The following is a 17,910-nucleotide window of genomic DNA, read 5'->3' on the forward strand; positions in this document are numbered from 1 at the left end:
GGTAAGCAACATTTTTTTCACATCAGTCTCATTACTTTATTGTCGCACCTCGTATTTCACCTACACTGGCTGGACCCAAAACCCAAAATAACAAAAGAAGAAACATTAAAGGTTCCAATACGTCATCGGAAGGAAGTATTAAAAATTGAAATCTTGGGGAAAAAGAAAAATGTCGAATCTTCTTTACGATTTTTTCCCAATAGGTTTAGACTGAAGTGACTTCAGACAGTTCAGACTTGTCAGAGGAAGTTCAGTACAGGCAAGATTCGAATGATAGCTATTTTAAGAGGAAGAGTGGTCTGATCGTGGGAAGGGAAAGATGCGACTGGACTGGATTCAGTGAGTCAGCTGGAAGCGTTGGCTACACGAATCCTGTACGTCATACATTGACAAGCGCTATCGACGTGGTAGCGTAAAAAAAAAAAAAAAAAAAAAAAAAAAAAATAGGCGTGCACAACGTACATGCCTTCTCGTGTATTGGTTTTAAGTTTCAGTTTCATTTAAAACTGTGTTATTTCTTGTAATTTTCTCCACAAAAAAACACCGGTTAAGATTATTTGCAACTCTTTTAATACGATTTTCAAATGTTCAAATGTGTGTGAAATATTATGGGACTTAACAGCTAAGGTTATCAGTCCCTAAGCTTACACACTACTTAACCTAAATTATCCTTAGGACAAACACACACACCCATGCCCGAGCGAGGAATCGAACCTCCGCCGGAACCAGCCGCACAGTCCATGACTGCAGCGCCGTAGATCACTCGGCTAATCCCGCACGTCAATACGATTTTCTTTTCGGTTGTAACTAGGCTGTTTAGTTTTTTATGTTGGTAGTGCCACGTAGCGCTCTGTATGAAAATCACTGACTGTGCTGGGTGCAATCTGTGGCTGGTTGGCATTGTTGGAATATTCGCTATTGCAGTGTTGGGCAGTTGGATGTGAACAGCGCGTAGCGTTGCGCAGTTGGAGGTGAGCCGCCAGCAGTGGTGGAAGTGGGGATGGCAGAATTCTGAGAGCGGACGATCTGGACGTGTGTCCATCAGAGAGAGTAAATTTGTAATACTGGATATCATGAACTGATATATATATATATATATATATATATATATATATATATATATATATATATATATATGACGACTTTTGAACATTATTAAGGTAAATACATTGTTTGTTCTCTATCAAAATTTTTCAGTTGCTAACTATGCATATCAGTTGTTAGTGCCTTCAGTAGTTAGAATATTTTATTTAGCTGGCAGTATTGGCGCTCGCTGTATTTCAGTAGTTTGAGTAACTAAGATTTTTGTGAGGTAAGTGATTCATGAAAGGTATAGGTTATTGTTAGTCAGGGCCATTCATTTGTAGGGATTATTGAAAGTCACATTGCGTTGGGCTAAAAATATTGTGTGTCAGTTTAGTGATGATCAGAATAAGTAAAGAGAGAAATGTCTGAATACGTTCAGTTCTGCTCAGCAGTTTGAAAATCAAATAACGTAAGAGGTTTATCAGTACAGTAATTTATAATTTTTCTAAGGGGATGTTTCACGGTTTTAAAACGTTTTGTCAGCTGGCTGTCTATCCATTGCGTGTTTGGTCGCCTAAAATTGATACACAAGTGAAATGGCCAACTGTTTAAAAGAAAATTCGTAGTTAGTGTGAAGTTCCGTCACACTTCGTGAAAAAAGTCTCGCTTTGTTTGTTATGAATGTATAAAGCAATATCAGTGGCATTTGAAACTATCATGGCTATCTATCCCTGTTTTACCACATACTATGGCACTGTGGTCCGCAATAAAGGAAAGATCATCCATCGTATGAATGAATGTTCATATTATTTTGTCCTACCTCTGTAGAGGCGGCTCAGAACACCAAGAGATGTTACAGGAAAATAAGGAATGGAAAGACATCAAGCCACAACATTGTTGTTGTTGTTGTGGTCTTCAGTCCTGAGACTGGTTTGATGCAGCTCTCCATGCTACTCTATCCTGTGCAAGCTTCTTCATCTCCCAGTACCTACTGCAACCTACATCCTTCTGAATATGTTTAGTGTATTCATCTCATGGTCTCCATCTACGATTTTTAGCCTCCACGCTGCCCTCCAATACTAAATTAGTGATCCCTCGATGCCTCAGAACATGTCCTACCAACCGATCCCTTCTTCTGGTCAAGTTGTGCCACAAACTTCTCTTCTCCCCAATCCTATTCAATACCTCCTCATTAGTTGTATGATCTACCCATCTAATCTTCAGCATTCTTCTGTAGCACATTTCGAAAGCTTCTATTCTCTTCTTGTCTAAACTATTTATCGTCCACGTTTCACCTCCATAACTGGCTACACTCCATATAAAATACTTTCAGAAATGACTTCCTGACACTTAAATCTATACCCGATGTTAACAAATTTCTCTTCTTCAGAAACGCTTTCCTTGCCATTGCCAGTCTACATTTTATATCCTCTCTTCTTCGTCCATCATCAGTTATTTTGCTTCCCAAATAGCAAAACTCATCTACTACTTTAAGTGTCTCATTTCCTAATCTAATTCCCTCAGCATCACCCGACTTAATTCGACTACATTCCATTATTATCGTTTTGCTTTCGTTGATGTTCATCTTATATCGTCCTTTCAAGACACTGTCCATTCAGTTCAGTTGCTCTTCCAGGTCCTTTGCTGTCTCTGACAGAATTACAATGTGATTGGTGAACCTCAAAGTTTTAATTTCTTCTCCATGGATTTTAATACCTACTCCGAATTTCTCTTTTGTTTCCTTCACTGCTTGCTCAATATACAGATTGAATAACATCGGGGAGAGGCTACAACCCTGTCTCACTCCCTTCCCAACCACTGCTTCCCTTTCATGCCCCCGACTCTTTTAACTGCCATTTGGTTTCTGTACAAATTGTAAATAGCCTTTCGCTCCTTGTGTTTTACCCCTGCCACCTTCAGAATTTGAAAGAGAACATTGGAGACTCAAAATAGATTCATGCACACCCGGCTATCAACACCATTTCGCAACTAGAGCCAGCTGCCAACGCGCCAGTCGGTAGCGACGTCTGGCGTTGCGCAGGTCCTCGACTGACTGGCTGCACCTACGTGAAGCAACAGCTGCGTACTCACCGACGTTCTACGTACGCCGGCTATCTTTGGCTCCGGGCGGCACCTACAACCTGTTTATCCAGCGAGCTATTAATATGCCGACTCCGGCGCAATTCAACCTCATCGCCGGCTTCTTGTGTGACTCGATACGACGTCTTGACTCTCTGACAACATTCATCATCATCAGTTATCTGCTATATTAGCAGGTCCTTTGCCTCTCCCTTTTCTGCGATCCATTGCTTCCTTCTTAAGGCTGCTGTATGTTGTACCGTCCATCATGTCATCCAGTATGTGGAATCTCTTCCTTCCTCGCTTCCTTTTCCCTTCTACATAACCTTCTAAAACTGTTTATATCAGTCCGTCATTCTTTCTTAATATATGCCCAATCCAATTTATTTTTCTGTTGTTTATTACATCTAGTAACTGTCTTTTCTCTCCCACTCTTCTCAGTATCTCTTAATTTTTTCCTCTGTCCATCCAACTTATTCTTTCCATCCTCCGCCATGTCCAGATCTCAAAAGGCTCCAGTCTTTATCTGTCTTTCTTCCTCATAGTCCATGTTTCAGCGCCATATAGAAGAACACTCCATACAAGACATTTTATCTCTTCCTGAGTTCTCTGTCCAGACCGCTGCAGAAAATTCTCCTCTTCTTATAAAACGCCTCTTTTGCCATTGCTATCCTTGTTTTAATTTCTGTGGTGCACTTCCAGTCAGTGTCTACCCTGCTTCCAAGATACTTAAAATTTTGCACTTGTTCTAGTATTTCTCCATTCAGCATAAGTTTTATTTCCTTATTTCCTCCTAGTGCCAATACTTTTGTTTTATTTGTGTTAATTTTCATTTCATATTTTTTTTCTGTTAGTTTCAATGGTGTCCACCAAATCCTGTAATTCTTTTTTCCCTGTGGCTAGAAGGACCATGTCATCAGCAAACCTCAAACACCCTACTCTTCTTCCTCCAATTTCTACGCCTTTCTCATCTAATGAGCATTGGTCAATCATATTTTCCAAATAGAGGTTGAAAAGTGTAGGTGATGAACAGCATCCTTGTCTTACTCCTTTTCCTAGTCCGATCCAATTGGTACTTTCTCCTCTCACTTTAATTGAAACTTTTTGATTAAGATATAATGAGTTTTCCAGTCCACTCTCTTTTCCCTCATTATAGCCGCCAGGTTGTCCCAAACCACATTGTCAAATGCCTTTTCTAGATCGATGAAGCACATATATAGGTCTCTTCGTTTTTGAATAAACCTGTCTCCCAAGATTCGTAGGAGTCCTATTGCATCTCTGGTGCCTGTATTCCGTCTAAAGCCAAAGTGCTGTTCGCCAAGATTCTCCTCCATTACTTTTTCAAGTTTTTTTATTAATTATTCTTAACATCACTTTGGCTGCATGTGAAATGAGGCTGATTGTCCTATGTTCGCTGCATTTCTTGGTTCCTTGTTTTTTGGGTAATAGAATCGTTACTGTTGTCAGAAAGTCCTCAGGCCATTCACCACTGTCATATATTTTATTACATAATCTCAATATTTCTCTTATTCCATCTTGGTTCAAGCATTTTAATATTTCTCCCGGTATCGTGTCTGTACCTACCGCTTTGCCATTTTTCGTGACAACATTACAATGGCTATTTTCCTGTGTTGAAAATATAGTCCCGACTGTTGTTGTCCTGAATGATTATAATGTTCAAACAACATTTTCGCTCATCTTTCTAGCAAAGTATCTGTTATTATCATGTAAGAGTGGCTCTCAATAAGTAATGCAACATCTTTTTGCCTCGGCCTGTTTCGCTTGAAAAAAATCCGGTATTTGCTGTGGGACATTGTGGAATATTCCCGCGTCAGCCCCTGTAGTAACCGGTAGGTGACATCTGTTACGGAGGTGCCTTCCAAGCAGAGAGATGTCACCGAGTTTCTTTTGTGGGAAAACCAGGGCACAGCAGGCGCTCGCAGAACGTCTACAGAGACCTGGGGGAGGGTGAACAAAAGCGCGGTGAGTCGTTGGGCGAGGCGTCTGTTATCATCGGACAAGGTCGCGCAATCCTGTCCGATCTTCGGCGTGCCGGCAGGCCTTACACTGCTGCGACTTCTGGAATGCAGGAACGTGCGGACACTCTCACTCTAGGTGATCGACGGATTACATCCACACAGTGCACCAGTTGGCATACTCGAAGGTGTGTACCCGCTGGGTTGGTTGATTTGTGGGATTAAAGGGGCCAGACTGCTACAGTCATCGGTCCCTACCCGCTGGGTTCCTCTCCGTTTAACAGAAGACTATAAGGAGCAGTCAAGAACGATCTGTGCGGAATTGCTTCAGCGTTAAGAAACCGGTCGTACAATCTTTGTTAGAACGTCATTACAGGCGATGAAACATGGGCTCATGAATTCGAACCGGAAACAAAACGACAATCCATGGCCGGCCGCGGTGGCCGCGCGGTTCTGGCGCTGCAGTCCGGAACCGCGGGACTGCTACGGTCGCAGGTTCGAATCCTGCCTCGGGCATGGGTGTGTGTGATGACCTTAGGTTAGTTAGGTTTAAGTAGTTCTAAGTTCTAGGGTACTTATGACCTAAGATGTTGAGTCCCATAGTGCTCAGAGTCATTTGAACCATTAGCCATTTGACAATCCATGGAGTGGCGCCACACTACCTCTCCTCCGAAGAAAAAGTTCAGAGCCGCTACCTCAGCCGGTAGTCATGGACCTCTGCTGCTCTGAACGGGTTATTCTGTTTGATGTCCTCCCTCACTGTGCAACGCTCTGAAGTGTATTACGCTGTCCTCAGAAAAACTGACTTCAGCGTGTTCGTTGTCACAACAATTCAAACGAACCTCTCCTTCTCCATAACAATGCAGGAACTGAACAAAAGCGCGGTGAGTCGTTGGGTGAGGCATCTGTTGTCACCGAACAAGGTAGCGCTATCCTGTCCGATCTTCGGCGTGCCGGCAGGGCGCGCTCTGCTTCGACTTCTGCAATGTTGGAACGTGCGGACACTCTCACTCCATTCGATGGACGGATCACAACCAGACACCTCGCTGCATAAGTGGACGTCTCTGGGGACAAGTACGCGCAATCGGGAGGCCGTAAAAAATCTTGCTCGCCCACTCTACAGCCTGGACCAGCCACCAGTGTGGTAATTGGAATACTGAATAAAACAACGAAATGTTTTAACATAACTGGTCTGTTACACGTCGCTACGCAATCTTTATTCTGTTTGAAAGCGCTGTGTTCTCTTGACTGCAGAAGTTGCAGCATTAGAAAATTGTAGCGAAATGCAGGAAGATCTGCAGCGGATAGGCACTTGGTGCAGGGAGTGGCAACTGACCCTTAACATAGACAAATGTAATGTAATGCGAATACATAGAAAGAAGGATCCTTTATTGTATGATTATATGATAGCGGAACAAACACTGGTAGCAGTTACTTCTGTAAAATATCTGGGAGTATGCGTGCGGAACGATTTGAAGTGGAATGAACATATAATATTAATTGTTGGTAAGGCGGGTACCAGGTTGAGATTCATTGGGAGAGTCCTTAGAAAATGTAGTCCATCAACAAAGGAGGTGGCTTACAAAACACTCGTTCGACCTATACTTGAGTATTGCTCATCAGTGTGGGATCCGTGCCAGATCGGGTTGACGGAGGAGATAGAGAAGATTCAAAGAAGAGCGGCGCGTTTCGTCACAGGGTTGTTTGGTAACCGTGATAGCGTTACGGAGATGTTTAGCAAACTCAAGTGGCGGACTCTGCAAGAGAGGCGCTCTGCATCGCGGTGTAGCTTGCTCGCCAGGTTTCGAGAGGGTGCGTTTCTGGATGAGGTATCGAATATATTGCTTCCCCCTACTTATACCTCCCGAGGAGATCACGAATGTAAAATTAGAGAGATTAGAGCGCGCACAGAGGCTTTCAGACAGTCGTTCTTCCCGCGATCCATACGCGACTGGAACAGGAAAGGGAGGTAATGACAGTGGCACATAAAGTGCCCTCCGCCACACACCGTTGGGTGGCTTGCGGAGTATAAATGTAGATGTAGATGTAGATGTAGACTGTGCTGGGGGAACAGAGGCATTTTGTAATTGTTGGAGCCAAATTATTTTCTCTTGCGTGAAACAGCTCTGGTGGGCTGGTCACGTTGTGCACGCCTAAATTTTTTTTTACGCTTCCTCATCGATGGCGCTTCTCAATGTGCAGGATTCGTGTAGCCAACGCTTCCAGCTGACTCACTGAATCGAGTCCAGTAGCAGTCCCCACAACCAACCCACTCTTCCTCTTAAAATAGCTATCATTCGAATCTTGCCCGTACTGAACTTCCTCTGACAAGTCTGAAATGTGTGAAGTCACTTCAGCCTCCTTGAAACGTCCCCTTACAAAAATTATACATGACTGTGCTTAAATTGACACACAATATTTTTAGCGCAACGCAATCTGACTTTCAATAATCCCTACAAAAGAATGGCCCTGACTAACATTAACCTATACCTTTCACAAATCACATACCTCACAAAAACCTTCGTTACCCGAACTACTGCAAAACAGCGAGCGCCACTACTGCCAACTAAATAAAAGATTCAAACTAATAAAGGCACTAACTACTGATAGGCATAGTTAGCAAATGAAAGATTTTGATAGAGAACAAACAAGGTATTTACCTTAATAGTGTTCAAAAGTCATAATATATATACCAGTTCATGACATCCGGTCTTACAAATTTACTGTTTCTGATAGACACACGTCCAGATCATCCGCTCTCAAAAATCCGCCATCTCACTTCCATACTCCTGGCGGCTCACCTCCAACTGTCCAACGCTACACGCTGTTAGCAGCCAACAGCCCACACTACAATGGCAGACAACAATGCAAACTAGCCACAGACTGCACACAAGACAGCCAGTGATTTTCATAAAGAGCGCTACGTGGCGTTACCAATAAAAAAACCTAAACAGGCTACTTACATCCTTCTTTGTCGAATCTTCTTTACAATTTTTTTCCAGTAGGTTTAGACTTTTTCTTTTTCCCCAAGATTTAACTTTTTAACATTTTCTTCTGATGACGTATTGGAGCCTTTAATGTTTCTTCTTTTGTTATTTTGGGTTTTGGGTCTAGCCAGTGTAGGTGAAATATTGTTCAGTATTTAGATTGGTGTGATTTGGTTTGTTCCTTTGAGAAGCACAGGCCAGCTATCGTCTACTTTAGTAGAGGGAGCAGACTGAGGTACCAGTGTTAGTCTTTCAGGGAATGTTTCGCCACATTCGTCTGCTGCAGTAAGACTAGTACTGGAATGAGGCTTAGATACCGGTTTTTGGCCTGATGTGTTCATAGCTTCATTGCCTGCACGTTCAACTAAATCACTTGTAAAAGCGTACACTGGATTTGCATCTGGATTAGACGGGTAAGTCTCTCGTGCTTTCTTCCAATACTCATGAAGAAGCTCGCCAATATGTAATCTTCCTAGCCTTCGATCTGGATGATACCTTCACCATTTTGCTTCGGCACTGTAAAAATAATGCTTTAATGATTTACACGTAGATCGGTCAAGCGGCTGCAGGTAATGTGTACTGTGACTAGAGAGGCAAACTAAAATGACATTATTCATGTCAGTAAACTCGAACATATCAAAAGTTAGAGTGTGAGGTATGTGATGTGAAGCAAGGATCTGTTCCTGAGCTCGTCAAGGCCTGCGAAATCCTAAGAACTCACAGGGTGCCTGTGACCATTCGTATCTATCGGCAGGACAGAGCGGCCTTTAAAGTCAGGAAGTTTTGTTAGCTCCTGGAAATTTTCGCTAGCGTAACATATCCGCTGCCCGTGCAGGCACTGAAGTATGCTACCCTGCCATTTTGTGCTTCAACAGCGTGAGAACGTTTCGTGTTCTGGGAGCTCCAGCAGTCGTCAACCCATAATTTTGGTTTTCCCAGTGAGTGGCGGGGTGTGCCAACCTTCAGACAGTTAACAATTACACAGAGGGCGCTATTACAGAATTCTGGCAGTTTCTTATATGCGATTTGTGCTGGAAAGAAGAATCCTGCGTTGTCAGGCTGCTAACAGTGACAGATTCCTCCCTAGAGGACGTTGCATTCTGGAGAGAGTGTGTGTGTGGTGGTAGCGAGGGCGCAGAGCCACGAGGACCGATTTTCGACCACTGAGGCGCTGGCCAGCAGCCTTGGGCGGGTTTACTGTTTGAATAAGTGAAATGATTATTAAATTGACACCCTAGCTGCAAATAGACGTTGATATACTTCATTGGGGACATGTAGAAAATGTTTGCCCCGACCGGGACTCGAACCCGGGATCTCCTGCTTACAGGGCAGGCGCTCTATCCATGTGAGCCACCGAGGGCACAGAGCATAGTGCGCATGCAGGGATTTATCCCTTGCACGCTCCCCGTGAGACCCGCATTCCCAACATGTCCACACCACTATATTCGTAGTGCGCCTACTAGATGTCTGCCCATCATACTGATTAGTCGTGGCAGATTAATCTACCAAGTCCCGTACGAGTTCGGGCATAACGTTTGCGTTCGCATAAGAAGGTGCCGGGAAGCCATATTTTAACTAGATTAATCTGCCACGAGTAATCAGTATGATGGGCAGACATCTAGTAGGCGCACTACGAATGTAGTGGTGTGGACATGTTGGGAATGCGGGTCTCACGGGGAGCGTGCAAGGGATAAGACCCTGCAGGAGCACTGCCCTCGGTGGCTCAGATGGATAGAGTGTCTGCCCTGTAAGCAGGAGATCCCGGGTTCGAGTTCCGGTCGGGGCACGCATTTTCAACATGTCCCCAATGAAGTATATCAACGCCTGTTTGCAGCTAGGGTGGCCATTTAATTATCATTTCATTTCTAGCAAAGCTGCATGGTCATTGACGGTAACTGTTCTTTCAGGAACAGATACTACCGTTATATACAGGGTGAGTCACCTAACATTACCGCTGGATATATTTCGTAAACCACATCAAATACTGACGAATCGATTCCACAGACCGAACGTGAGGAGAGGGGCTAGTGTAATTGGTTACTACAAACCATAAAAAATGCACGGAAGTATGTTTTTTTTAACACAAACCTACGTTTTTTTAAATGGAACCCCGTTAGTTTTGTTAGCACATCTGAACATATAAACAAATACGTAATCAGTGCCGTTTGTTGCATTGTAAAATGTTAATTGCATCCGGAGATATTGTAACCTAAAGTTGACGCCTGAGTACCACTCCTCCGCTGTTCGATCGTGTGTATCGGAGAGCACCGAATTACGTAGGGATCCAAAGGGAACGGTGATGGACCTTAGGTACAGAAGATACTGGATCAGCACATTACGTCCACATGCTAACACCTTTTTATTGGTCTTTTTCACTGACGCACATGTACATTACCATGAGGGGTAAGGTACACGTACACACGTGGTTTCCGTTTTCAATTACAGAGTGGAATAGAGTGTGTCCCGACATGTCAGGCCAATAGATGTTCAATGTGGTGGCCATCATTTGCTGCGCACAATTGCAATCTCTGGCGTAATGAATGTCGTACACGCCGCAGTACATCTGGTGTAATGTCGCCGCAGGCTACCACAATACGTTGTTTCATATCCTCTGGAGTTGTAGGCACATCACGGTACACATTCTCCTTTAACGTACCCCACAGAAAGAAGTCCAGAGGTGTAAGATCAGGGGAACGGGCTGGCCAATTTATGCGTCCTCCACGTCCTATGAAACGCCCGTCGAACATCCTGTCAAGGGTCAGCCTAGTGTTAATTGCGGAATGTGCAGGTGCACCATCATGCTGATACCACATACGTCGACGCGTTTCCAGTGGGAGATTTTGGAGCAACGTTGGCAGATCATTCTGTAGAAACGCGATGTATGTTGCAGCTGTTTGGGCCCCTGAAATGAAGTGAGGACACTGTTTCAAGCGTCAGCTTTAGGGTACAGTACCTCCGGATGTAATTAACATTTTACAATGCAACAAACGGCACTGATTACGTATTTGTTTATATGTTCAGCTGTGCTAACAAAACTAACATGGTTCCATTTAAAAAAACGTAGGTTTGTGTTAAAAAACATACTTGCGTGCATTTTTGTATGGTTTGTATTAAACAATTACACTAGCCCCTCTCCTCACGTTCGGTCTGTGGAATCGGTTCGTCAGTATTTGATGTGGTTTACGAAATATATCCAGCGGTAACGTTAGGTGACTCACCCTGTATACACTCCTGGAAATGGAAAAAAGAACACATTGACACCGGTGTGTCAGACCCACTATACTTGCTCCGGACACTGCGAGAGGGCTGTACAAGCAATGATCACACGCACGGCACAGCGGACACATCAGGAACCGTGGTGTTGGCCGTCGAATGGCGCTAGCTGCGCAGCATTTGTGCACCGCCGCCGTCAGTGTCAGCCAGTTTGCCGTGGCATACGGAGCTCCATCGCAGTCTTTAACACTGGTAGCATGCCGCGACAGCGTGGACGTGAACCGTATGTGCAGTTGACGGACTTTGAGCGAGGGCGTATAGTGGGCATGCGGGAGGCCGGGTGGACGTACCGCAGAATTGCTCAACACGTGGGGCGTGAGGTCTCCATAGTACATCGATGTTGTCGCTAGTGGTCGGCGGAAGGTGCACGTGCCCGTCGACCTGGGACCGGACCGCAGCGACGCACGGATGCACGCCAAGACCGTAGGATCCTACGCAGTGCCGTAGGGGACCGCACCGCCACTTCCCAGCAAATTAGGGACACTGTTGCTCCTGGGGTATCGGCGAGGACCATTCGCAACCGTCTCCATGAAGCTGGGCTACGGTCCCGCACACCGTTAGGCCGTCTTCCGCTCACGCCCCAACATCGTGCAGCCCGCGTCCAGCGGTGTCGCGACAGGCGTGAATGGAGGGACGAATGGAGACGTGTCGTCTTCAGCGATGAGAGTCGCTTCTGCCTTGGTGCCAATGATGGTCGTATGCGTGTTTGGCGCCGTGCAGGTGAGCGCCACAATCAGGACTGCATACGACCGAGGCACACAGGGCCAACACCCGGCATCATGGTGTGGGGAGCGATCTCCTACACTGGCCGTACACCACTGGTGATCGTCGAGGGGACACTGAATAGTGCACGGTACATCCAAACCGTCATCGAACCCATCGTTCTACCATTCCTAGACTGGCAAGGGAACTTGCTGTTCCAACAGGACAATGCACGTCCGCATGTATCCCGTGCCACCCAACGTGCTCTAGAAGGTGTAAGTCAACTACCCTGGCCAGCAAGATCTCCGGATCTGTCCCCCATTGAGCATGTTTGGGACTGGATGAAGCGTCGTCTCACGCGGTCTGCACGTCCAGCACGAACGCTGGTCCAACTGAGGCGCCAGGTGGAAATGGCATGGCAAGCCGTTCTACAGGACTACATCCAGCATCTGTACGATCGTCTCCATGGGAGAATAGCAGCCTGCATTGCTGCGAAAGGTGGATATACACTGTACTAGTGCCGACATTGTGCATGCTCTGTTGCCTGTGTCTATATGCCTGTGGTTCTGTCAGTGTGATCATGTGATGTATCTGACCCCAGGAATGTGTCAATAAAGTTTCCCCTTCCTGGGACAATGAATTCATGGTGTTCTTATTTCAATTTCCAGGAGTGTAGTTTGAATAAGTGTCGCTATTTTGCAGCAGCTCAGTGCTTTCTACCTCTGAGCACCTCGTAAGTTGTGTTGCATTTGTATTTATTCGGAGACGGGTTTTAGTAATCAAGAGGTTCCTTTCTTCCTTGTTACTACACTGGAGTCCAAAATCAAAGCAACAACCCCGCCCTGTGTCTAATTCATGATGTACTCACACAAACTGTCAACAGATGTCCGTTCGATCGCGTTCTGTGCGGGAGACGGCACTCCAGTCAACAGACAACCACGCCAACGATGACGTCAGGGCACCTATCAAACGGAGTAGTGCTTGCCGGATAGCCCCACATCCTCAGTCGCTGTGTACACAATCACACACGATGCAGTATGGGACAGTGAAGACGCCTACCATACTCTATGCGGTGCAGGGCCATAGGAAGAATGGAACGGGAGAGTCGCAAACTGATGTGGCCCGATGGCTTAATGGGAACCGAAACTGTATCTCAGAGACCAGGGCAGGGCCGACCATATGTGACGTGAGATAGAGGACACTGTAATTTGGCTGTAAGGGTACGACGGTGCCGCCTTAGTACTGCACGGCAACTGGTGTGTGATCTCGCATCATCCATTGGTCGTGTTGTATCGAGGCGAACAGTGTACAGAAGGCTTCGGCAGAGTGGCGTTTATTGTTGGAGACCTGCTGTATGTGTGCCTTTTCGTCTTCACAGAAGGTAACGTCTCCAGTGGAGTCGTCAACATACCGCCTGGACAGTGGAGCAGTGGGCCAATGTTCTTTTCACAGATAGGTTCCGATTTGGTCTGGAGAGTGATTCTCGACGGATTCGCATCTGGAGGGAACACGATTTCGGGACCCAAACATTGCGGAAAGAGATCGATATCGAGGAGGACCACTAATGGTGTGGGGAGGGGTTGACAACTCTTGATGAAATTGTACGTTGTACAGGTGAATGGACGAGTTTAACTGATGTCAGGTATCGCGAAGAGATCTTGGGACCTAAAATGTAAATGTCGTGTGACTAGGGCCTCCCGTCGGGTAGACCCTTCTCCGGCTGCAAGTCTTTCGATTTGACGCCACTTCGGCGACTTGCGCATCGATGGGGATGAACTGGTGATAATTAGGACAACACAACACCCAGTCCCCGAGCGGAGAAAATCTATGACCCAGCCGGGAATCGAACCCGGGCCCTTAGGAGTGACATTCTTGCTACAGGGGGCTGCTAACCCTCTGACCGAACACGCTGAGCTACCGCGCCGGCTGAGTAGGCCCAGACTTCCTATTGTTGGACGATTATGGTTGACCTCATAGAGCACGTGTGGTTGATGTTTTCTTGGAAACGGAAAATACTGCACGCAAGACGTGGATTGCGTGAACTGCCCTCTCTCCCGATTTGACATCACAGAGCATATCTGTGATGAACTAGAGAGATGGGTTGCACCACGTCAGCATCCACCAGTCACTCTCCAACACTTGCGAGCAGCTGTGCAGGATGAATGGGCGTTATTGCCTCAACATCAGACTGATGACTTCATTTATAGCACTTCATTCACAGCAATTCATTCATAGCACCTGTATTGCGACCAGAGGTGGTCATATCCCCACCTGTGCACATTAACAAGTTGTCGGAATGTGTCTGCAAATCCATAAAAGTTGGGAAAAACGAAGAATGTTTTTGTCTACCGTTATGCATGTTGCAAATGTTTACGATCTATATCCTTTACGCTGTTTCTACTTTACTCTCTCCCGTTTATACTGTTTTGTGGCAAATAAACGCAGCCTTGAAAAATTTCCGTTTTTCGCATTAATTTTGGACACCAGCGTAGTTTCAACTGCTCCTAAATCATTGGGGTATAATAAGCTGTCTGATTTGATAAATCTGTCTTCTTTGTGAAGCGTCTTTACTAATCATTAGTTTAACGGTGTTGCACGCCCAAGTTTAACCCTCTTAGCGTTCGGTAGATAGATAAGACTCCACGATTTTAAGTTTCAAGCTACTTTTTTCTGGTTATATCATTCTTACAACAAATTCTATTTTTTAAATGAGTATCACTGGCCTCAGATTATATTCAGTACTCTACATCAACGAAATAAACTAAATTAATTAAAAGTGATCCAATTAACTTATTTCACTCAACTTCACTACTTTGAACAGACGACCTTCCATTATTGAAAATCTTATAAACATATTCGGTCGCCGGCCGCGGTGGTCTCGCGGTTAAGGCGCTCAGTCCGGAACCGCGCGACTGCTACGGTCGCAGGTTCGAATCCTGCCTCGTGGATGGATGTTTGTGATGTCCTTAGGTTAGTTAGGTTTAAGTAGTTCTAAGTTCTGGGGGACTGAAGACCACAGCAGTTAAGTCCCATAGTGCTCAGAGCCATAGCCATATTCCGTCACATTGTTTATTTTAATCTGTGCTTTCATTATGTCAGCGATCCTTTGTAACACAAGTACCCCCACTGAGGTGAATTTGAGCATTATTGTGGAAAGATTGCTGGCCGAAGTGGTCGCGCGGTTCTGGCGCTGCACTCTGGAACCGCGCGACTGCTACGGTCGCAGGTTCGAATCCTGCCTCGTGCATGGATGTGTGTGATGTCCTTAGGTTAGTTAGGTTTAAGTAGTTCTAAGTTCTGGGGGACTGATGACCACAGCAGTTAAGTCCCATAGTGCTCAGAGCCATTTGAACCATTTTTTGTGGAAAGATTCGATTGTTATATTCCCCGTAAATGATTATGCAACGAGCAAAGATCTTGTTAATTTGCAAAATTAAACCAATATAAAAAGAGTAAAAATCTTGAAGGTAGGTAACATTTAAATGTGTTGCATTACTTAGTGAACGCCCCTCGTAACTACAGGTTAAAAATCATTAGATTTCAAGATTCGGTCACGTGAATGAAAATCCTCTGTTATTGGCTGAAGTAACCAGAGTTACTTCACAGGCTAGGAGTAAGACAAAGCCATACGTGTGTTATGGTAGTCTTATCAGAAGTCAGCCGGCCGCTGCGGCCGAGAGGTTCTTGGCACTTCAACCGGAACATCGCTGCTGCTGCGGTCGCAGGTTCGAATCCTGCCTCGTGCATGGATGTGTGTGATGTCCTTAGGTTAGTTAGGTTTAAGTAGTTCTAAGTTCTAGGGGACTTATGACCACGGCAGTTGAGTCCCATAATGCTCAGAGCCATTTGAACCATTTTGAACCATCAGAAGTCGCTAGTGTTCTTCCGTACTTTTTTGCAAACAGTTTAATTATTTAGTGATGGAAAACGCATTTACAATTTTTAAGTGGCACTGCAAAGGGATTTTGTGAAGGCTGATTATGGAAACAATCCAAAATTTGATGCGTCTATGGTCTCGTCGTTGTTAAAAAACAATCGTGATTTTTACGTTCCGAAAGTAAGAAACGTAAAAGCTGCATTGAATGGCGACTCGGAAGGCAGTACTGTCACTCAGCAGTAAGTCGTAAAATTGTCTTAAAACTGAGGCAACCTGGAAGTGGGTGATTTGCTCGGACCATGCTGAAAAGGTTTTTAAGGGCAGCTTCCATAATCATGGACAACAGAACACTGTGGAAAAGTTTTCATTCAGTAGATACCGTAATAATGGTTGTTAATTACTGGAATTGTTGCCAGAAGTGCTACTGTTTTCCAGGTACTTTTTGTCTCGGTTTCCAAATTTTCTAACAACAGTCGTGGGGAACTGCAGAGCATCATCGTATTTAGGAGCTAACCTATAGGCGAAAGAACGGCAGGCAACCGCTTCGTTGGCCGATATTTGCTTTGTCTGTAAGGGCGGCAAATCAGAGCCAACAACGCGGTTGGAGTTGGTTGCGGCTGGGTATGCTGGCGGTAACATCAAAGCATTGGCTTTGGGTTGGCGTCGGGACTGCTCTCTTAGTGTGGACCCCGGATCGAATGTTTGTTGGTTCAGAAGCAATTTGTTGTGTCTCCAGAACGAGTATGTATTAGATTTTTTCGGGCCAACCACAAATCGCACTGGATATGTGTTATTTAAAAAAATGTTCAAATGTGTGTGAATTACTAAGGGACCAAACTGCTGGGGACATCGGTCCCTAGACTTACACTACACTACACTAACTTATGCTAATAACAACACACACATCCATGCCCGAGGGGGGACTTGAACATGGCGCCTCCAACCACGCAGCTGCTATGTGTTATTGACCGGATTCGCTCTTTAACAAGAGCACAATCTCTGGAACATACAGTTTAAGGGGAGGTTTAATAGCTTTTGGTTCAAAAAATCGATTTTTTTAAATTGCATTTTTGGATCCATGTATGTGTTTAGAATCCACCCCTGAAACGGTTTTTCCGAATACGGAACGGAAATGTTTGTTATTCGCGGTTGAACAAAAAAATGCACCTGCCTGAAGTCGGCCTTTTTCACGCACCAGTTTTTTTTCTTTCGGAGGACGAGTTATTGCACCGGTGCTTGGGAGGAAACACACAAAATTCAAATGAAAGTTTGAACGCGTGTGTTTGGAAGTCAGCCCCCAAGCATTGGCATTCTGGTGCAATGACTGTGGAAATTGCGACTTTCCTGGCAGTGAGCAGCTTCAACGAAGTGTATTCAGCAATTCTGAAGACCGTGGGCGTCTCCCTGGGACTCTATTCGACGCAGCTCGCCAAGCATTCGGACGACCACCGGATTCAAGCGGCCGAAAACCTCTCGTCACCGGCCTTACGAGCGGCTCTGGAGCAGCGCAGGGTGGCCCAGATCGAGCAGACCGCCCTCTATGAGGAAGAGAAAGGACTATTTTTTTTATCGTACGGTATGGTAACTTAAATCTACTGAACCCATTGGCATGATTCTTTGTTTCCGACGAAGCTAACTAAATTGTCTAGAAGTTGTACCACTTTTATTCCAATCCATCAACTATAAATATATTTACTTGGTCGACGAAGCCGAAAAATCGATGAAAAAAAACATTTTTTTCAAATGGCCGCCATTTTGTTTCCTATGGTCCAAATAACTTAAGCGAGGTACAACTCCTAAAGAATCTTATATACTTCGCTAACGTCAACTCAGTTTTGATTTCAGACGAGCCGGCTGACCTGTGACATACCGCTCGTTGAGGTCTACATCGAAATTTCGTTTCGTTCCGACGGCACTTCTGCCTTTGCTCTTCGACATTTCCGGTCGAAAAAATTCCAATTTGTAGAGGCGAAAAAATTCCAGTGTGTAG

At 45.1% G+C, this 17,910-nt stretch overlaps 1 protein-coding gene and 2 non-coding genes across 3 annotated transcripts in view; 1 reads left to right on the forward strand and 2 right to left on the reverse strand.

Annotated features, from left to right (window-relative positions):
• The window catches only part of LOC126109511 (uncharacterized), a 151,254-nt gene that overhangs the window by 80,503 nt on the left and 52,841 nt on the right, over positions 1 to 17,910 (reverse strand). The gene's annotated exons all lie outside the window — the stretch shown is intronic.
• Trnat-ugu (transfer RNA threonine (anticodon UGU)) lies at positions 9,355 to 9,429 on the reverse strand. The gene has a single exon. It is a non-coding gene; the product is annotated as a tRNA-Thr (tRNA).
• On the forward strand, positions 9,780 to 9,854 carry Trnat-ugu (transfer RNA threonine (anticodon UGU)). The gene has a single exon. It is a non-coding gene; the product is annotated as a tRNA-Thr (tRNA).

Source organism: Schistocerca cancellata, chromosome 12 (assembly GCF_023864275.1).
Source record: "Schistocerca cancellata isolate TAMUIC-IGC-003103 chromosome 12, iqSchCanc2.1, whole genome shotgun sequence".
Taxonomy (NCBI): Eukaryota; Metazoa; Arthropoda; class Insecta; order Orthoptera; family Acrididae; genus Schistocerca; species Schistocerca cancellata.